This window comes from Heptranchias perlo, chromosome 1 (genome assembly GCF_035084215.1).
Source record: "Heptranchias perlo isolate sHepPer1 chromosome 1, sHepPer1.hap1, whole genome shotgun sequence".
Taxonomy (NCBI): Eukaryota; Metazoa; Chordata; class Chondrichthyes; order Hexanchiformes; family Hexanchidae; genus Heptranchias; species Heptranchias perlo.
In genome coordinates this window covers 68,677,496-68,683,495 of record NC_090325.1, presented here as the reverse complement: position 1 = coordinate 68,683,495, position 6,000 = coordinate 68,677,496, and the positions used below count along the sequence as shown (strand labels likewise).

The 6,000-nt window shown below is 41.2% G+C and overlaps 1 long non-coding RNA gene across 1 annotated transcript in view; it reads right to left on the bottom strand.

Moving 5' to 3' along the window:
- Window positions 1-1,400: 1,400 nt before the first annotated feature.
- The window catches only part of LOC137323028 (uncharacterized), a 143,090-nt gene continuing 138,490 nt past the window's right edge, over window positions 1,401-6,000 (bottom strand). The window contains exon 3 of the long non-coding RNA XR_010963278.1: window positions 1,401-1,483. This is a non-coding gene — a long non-coding RNA (uncharacterized lncRNA). The remainder of the gene's footprint in view (window positions 1,484-6,000) is intronic.

Sequence of the window (6,000 nt, the reverse complement as noted above, 5' to 3'; positions counted from 1 at the left end):
ATGAAGGGTTCAGATATCAGAAGAAACAGCTACAAATTGGGAGGTTAGGAGTGAAAAAGGTAGGAAAATTTTACACCAAATGTAATGGACTTGTGGAACTAATTATAGGGGAAAGGCAATTAAAACAAATAGTTTGGTTTAAATGGATTGAACAGTAGTTGTATTTCTGAAGAGAGGATGAAGGTCATGACGACAAGATGGATGGGTAGACTTGAGATTGGTCAAAAATGGGTGAACTTGCCCAATGACTTCTCCCTGTTCCTAAAAATTCCTATGTATGTACATCATGGAAATACATAGAAGTTACAACACAGAAACAGGCCATGCAGCCCAAGTGTTCTTTTTTGTGAGTTGGAGAGATAAAAGAATTGCCCGATGTCCCGAGCTGTAACAAGTGTAGTAAAACATTTGGGCCTGTCTTTTGGAGATTTTGAAGGCATTCTTTAAAAAATTTGATTTTTGAATTAACGTACATTTTCATGAGAGGTCAAGGGGTTTGATAATTGGAGTGTGGCAATGCAAACATTTTCAGCCAATCAAAAGTGAAAGTTGTGTGATATTCAGTTCTTAATGTTTCAGTATTTGATTAAAAGAACTTACTTTGAGCATCATTCAGGTGAAATTCCTAATGTTCTTTCCAGCTAAAATTGCTGTTACCAGAGATGAAGATTGTTTGGAAATGAGCGTGTATAGATTCAAGGTTTTACATTTTACGATCTACAATAGTTATACCATATGCCGAACTAGTTTATTCATTTGTCATAGGACTGGAACAGTTGTAAGTTGCATTTATGCTGGAGATGATGGCCTGGAATATGGCTTGGATCCTGGCTCCATTGGGATTCTGCCCCATTTGGACTGGACCTTTAAATTCTGTCTGGGGATGGCTGGGGTGAATCTTCCACCCCCACATCAAGGCGACGTGTTGGTGGGACCTCCCAGACTTCCCACGGCAATTCCTTCCTTTATGCCCTTCGAAGGCCCAGAGGGGATTGATTATCTTCTGTAGTCAGAGTGGCTCTACTGGGAGCTGCAGCATTTAAAATAAACATTCAGCCCATTTGGGCCTCTAGAGGACTCTGCTTTGCCTTAGAAGGGCAGATTGGCTTAGGCAGGGGTGGTCACCTCTGATGTGTCCTTTCAGGTGCTGATGGCCTGCTCTGACTATGCAAATAATGCAGACGCATCCCCGGAATTTTAGAGGAGATCTCTGACCTTGTACGGAGGGTAGGGGAATGCTGTGTTCCTCTACCTTTGGAATCATTTTTTGATTCATCTAATTTTAGCCTGAATACACAATCATATCCAGCGAGATGGAGCCTGCAACACACTCTCAACCTGTAAGCACTCAACAATCTAGAGCTGGCAAAAGAGCTAACTAGGACCAATACCGCCGTTACCTTCACAAGCATGAACCTTCAACTGTAGCGAATTCTGAAGCAAAAAAGAAGCCAGAGGGTGTCACCTCTAGTAGAGCGTCATTCTGGAAACAAAGCATGGCAAAATTAAACCAATGGGCTAAGTTTCAAAATGTACTCAGTGATGTAGTTGTATTTACGGTGGGAATGTCAGTGAGTAAAGCAGGATGCTATATTTAAAATTGGTGGACCTTTGTTAGTATCAGTGCCAGCTTGGTTCAGTGGTGATACTCTTACTTCTGAGTCAGAAGGTTGTGGCTTCAAGCCCCACTCCAAGACGTGCGCAGATGATCTAGGCTGACACTTAACAACAACAACTTGCATTTATATAGCGCCTTTAACATAATAAAATGTCCCAAGGCGCTTCATAGGAGCATTATCAAATGAAATTTGACACTGATCCACATGAGATATTAGGACAGGTGACCAAAAGCTTGGTCAAAGAGGTAGGTTTTAAGAGCAGCACTGAGGGAATGCTGTATTGTTGGCACTGCCATCTTTCGGGTGTGATGAGGCTTTGCAGATGTAACAAATCCCATGGCACGTTTCAAAGAAGAGCGGCGAATTCTTCCAGTATCCCAGCCAACATTCATCCATCAACCAGCTCTGTCAGAAAGAACATAATAACTGGCGATACATCTCATTTACTGTTTGTCTGATCTTACGATGTGCAAATTTGCTGCTGCTGTTTGCCATTCATAACAAAATTGCTCCACTTCATAAAAGTAATTCATAGGCTGTAAAGCATTTTGGGACGTCTCCCGGACATGAAAGGTGCTATATAAATGCAAATCTTTCTTTACAATTTCCATTTCTGACTCTTGAGTTTTGAAAGATTGCCCACGCCTGATGTAGTGCACAAAAATGAAGTACAAATATGGAAGCAAAAAATAGCAGCAACAGCTTTCTCTCAATGTTCACAGATCTTCTGATAGTGAAAGAACACCAGCATCTTAATGCAGCCTTAAAATTAATTATTGGCAAGCCATTTCTGGTAGAATTAGATCACATGTTCGTCATAATTCATAAAAAATTACCCATTATTCCTGCTAACCAACCCTAACATTACGGATAATCCACTCGAGAGCGGCTTTCTCCTTGTGCCTGTGCTTTTCTGTCTTGTTAGGCTGCTAAATTCTTATTAAGTAGAAACTTGTGAGCGAGGTTAACATTCACTCTTTTGTCCTGCAGCTATTAGTCACCCATTAATGACCCTATAGTCGTACAACAAATGTTTCAGAATGCTTTAGCAGTGTGTTCTTAAAGGAGCATTGTTGCTTTTTCAAGGAATTTTTTGGGTGGTGCAGTTCCTGAAAGTGTCAGCTTGAATCGGTGGTAGTACTCTTGTCTCTGAGTTAGAAAATTGTGGATTAAAGAGCCACTGCAGGACTTAAGCTAGTCATCTAGGTTGATACTTCAGTGCATAGAGGGACTGCTGCCTGATCAGAGATGTCATTTTTTGGATCAGTTGTTAAGTTGAGGACCTGTGCCTGGTCAGGTGGATGTAAAATCTCGATGCACTATTTGAAGACTTATTAGGGGAATTCTTTCAGTGTCCTGGCCTAACATTCCTTCTTCCACCAAAATGGTTAATTTATTTAATTGCTATTTGTGGGAGCTTGCTGTGAGCAAATTGGCAACTGCATTTGCCTACAAACCAACAGTGACTACGCAAGGGGATAATTTTAACCTAACCCGCCTGACGGGAAACTGACGGGATCGAATCGGTCACCCATTTTGCACCCCATCCATTTCAGGTGGGGTGTAAAATGGACAGCAGATCCAAAGCCATCAATTTCCTGCTGGGTGGGTTAGATTAAAACTAACCCCATTGTCTGCAAAGTGTTTGACACATTCCACTCATTGATCATCATCAAGATATGTTGATGAGTGATGCTGTTACAGTATTGCATCATCCATTTACATTAGTGTGCATCCATGTTTCCAAACATCCTGTAACATGATACTGCTATTCACTTACTGGAAAAACAATACCCTTGTAAAAGGTGAACAAGTTTGATGTGTCATTGTACTTCAGTAGTGCATCAATAGCATAGATTTTTGCAATGAACTATCTTGACCTTCAGCTATCGAATAATGTTTATTGTCCTACCTGTTTTTTGCCTTTCCGCTTATTATTTTGGTTAATCTATAAAGAAGCTTCCCTTGTTTGCGATGACCGTTTTGATATTGGGTCCTAACTGAAATATTAACATACTATATAAAAAAAAGCAACAGCATTTTGGTTTTATAAATAATGGCATGGAATACAAAAGCAAAGACATCATGATATGTTTGTGCAAAAATCAGGTTAGGCCATCATTAAAGTACTACATGCTGTTTTGGGTCCCTCATCATAGAAAGAACATTTACGCCGTGGAGAGTGTACAGTGTAGATTCACCAGAATTATGCCAGGGATGGAAAACTGTAGTTATGAGGAGAAACTTGAGATACTGGGATTATTTTCGCTGGAGCGGAGAAAGCTGAGGATATTTAATAGAGGTTATTAAAATTATGAAGGCTTTTAAGGCTGTAAAGGGGAAGGACTATTTCTCTGGTTGGAAGTATGTAATAAGAGGTCATCAATTTAAAATTGTAGCTACAAGTATGCGTGTAGAAGTTTGGATACATTTTTTTTCAAAGGTTTGTTATAGAATGGAATGCTATGCCACAGGGAGTGAAAAGGGTAGAGACTATTGCATCTTTTAAAGGACAATTGGATAAATATTTAAAGCAGAGGAAGATGCAGAACTATAGGTTGACAGCAAGGTTGCTGAATTAGTTTTGGATTGCTCTAACAAAGATCTGGCAGAGACATGATGGGCCAAAGGGTCTCTTTCTGAGCTGCAAGTTTCCACCACTCTATAGTCCCGATATTTACAGGGAGGTGGGGAGGGCGTCGAGGCCGGTGAATGCGCAAGGCCAGGCAATGTGTCCGTTTCCCACCTGGCAGCTGGTCAAATTGACAATTGGGAGGGGGGATAGGCCGGAGATCAGGGCATGGGGACAGAGGTCAGCCACGATCGCGAGATGGAGAGGACATCGGAGGGGAGGCCGAATGCTTCCTTGAGGGAGCGTGCCTGCTCCTCCTGCCCACAAGGAGTGCTATAAATGGCACTTACCTTTTTGAGCCAGATGCTCCCGCCTCACTTTCACTGCCAGGTTCCTGAGCCCTCGGAAACCTGCGCAGCATTTGTAAAATTTAAATCAGGCTCCCAATTGCACTGTGGGAGCCTGATTTAAATATGTTAATGAAGTGTCTCGCCTCATCATGGTGGGACACTCGCACAACACGAAACCCGCCACTGCAAAACAGGTGACAGGTGCGTACTCAGCGGTTGGGGACGCGTTCCCCATTCTTAAATTTTTAACCCCGCCCCACCCTTCTCCCACCCGTCGTGGGGTGGGGGAGGGGGTCAATATTAAAGCCTATGGTCCTATCTTTCTTTTTCAGATGCTGACTGACCTATTGTTCATTTCAGCTGTTTTAAATGTTTGTTTTTAATATTTTTTAAAAACACTCCTTTGCATTCACTGGTCATTACGTTTAAAAACTATGTGGAATAAGATCACTATATTGTCCACATTCAAATTTTTGGATCAGTAACAGTGAAAAGTGAATTACTGGTTTTCAACTTTAGAAAGGCAGAATTGAGGGGGTGAGCAGTGCGCTAAGGAAATTAGACTGGACAGCATTGCTAATGGGGAAAAACATGCAAGAAAAGGAGATCATGTTTATTGGCTCAGTGGTAGCACTTTCACCTCTGAGTCAGAAAATTGTGGGTTTTATGCCCACTCCAGAGATTTGAACTCATAATCTAGGTTAACAATTCAGTGCAGTACTGAGGGAGTGCTGCACTGTCAGAGCTGCCGTCTTTGGATGAGATGTTAAAATGAGGCCCCATCTGCCCTCTCAAATGGACGTAAAAGATCCCGTGGCACTATTTTGAAGAAGAGCAGGGTAGTCCTCCTAGTGTCTTGGTCAATATTTATCTCTCAACCAACATCACTAAAACCGATCATCTGGTCATTTATTTTGCTGCTTCTGGGCCTTTGCTGTGGGCAAATTGGCTGCCATGTTTCACTACGTTATAACAGTGACTACATTTCAAAAAGTACTTATTTGGCTGTAAAATGCTTTAGGACATCCTGAGTTGCGAAAGGTGCTACATAAATGCAAGTTTGTTCTTTCTTTAAATACAGAATCCAAAATCAATACAGACTACTGTGGAAGAAGAGTAACAGAGGACTCATATGACTAGAATGGAAGCAATGTAGGGGAAGAAGGCAAAAAAGATATTGTTCCTAATGCATAAAGCAGAAACCAAGTAAATGAAGTTAAGGAATTGTCCAGGAGAGCTAAAATAGAAATCGAAGTTAGGATAGCAGGGAATATTAAAAGAAATGTCAAGCATTTCCAGAAATATATTCATAGCAAATAGGTGAAAAAGGAAATGGTCGGGTCACTGAAAGATATCAAAGGTAACATGATATCAATTGACCAAGGGATAGCAAATATACTAAATAAATCCTTCTTTTCTGTGTCCATCGAGGAGATAATGGGCAGTCTTTCTGACGTGG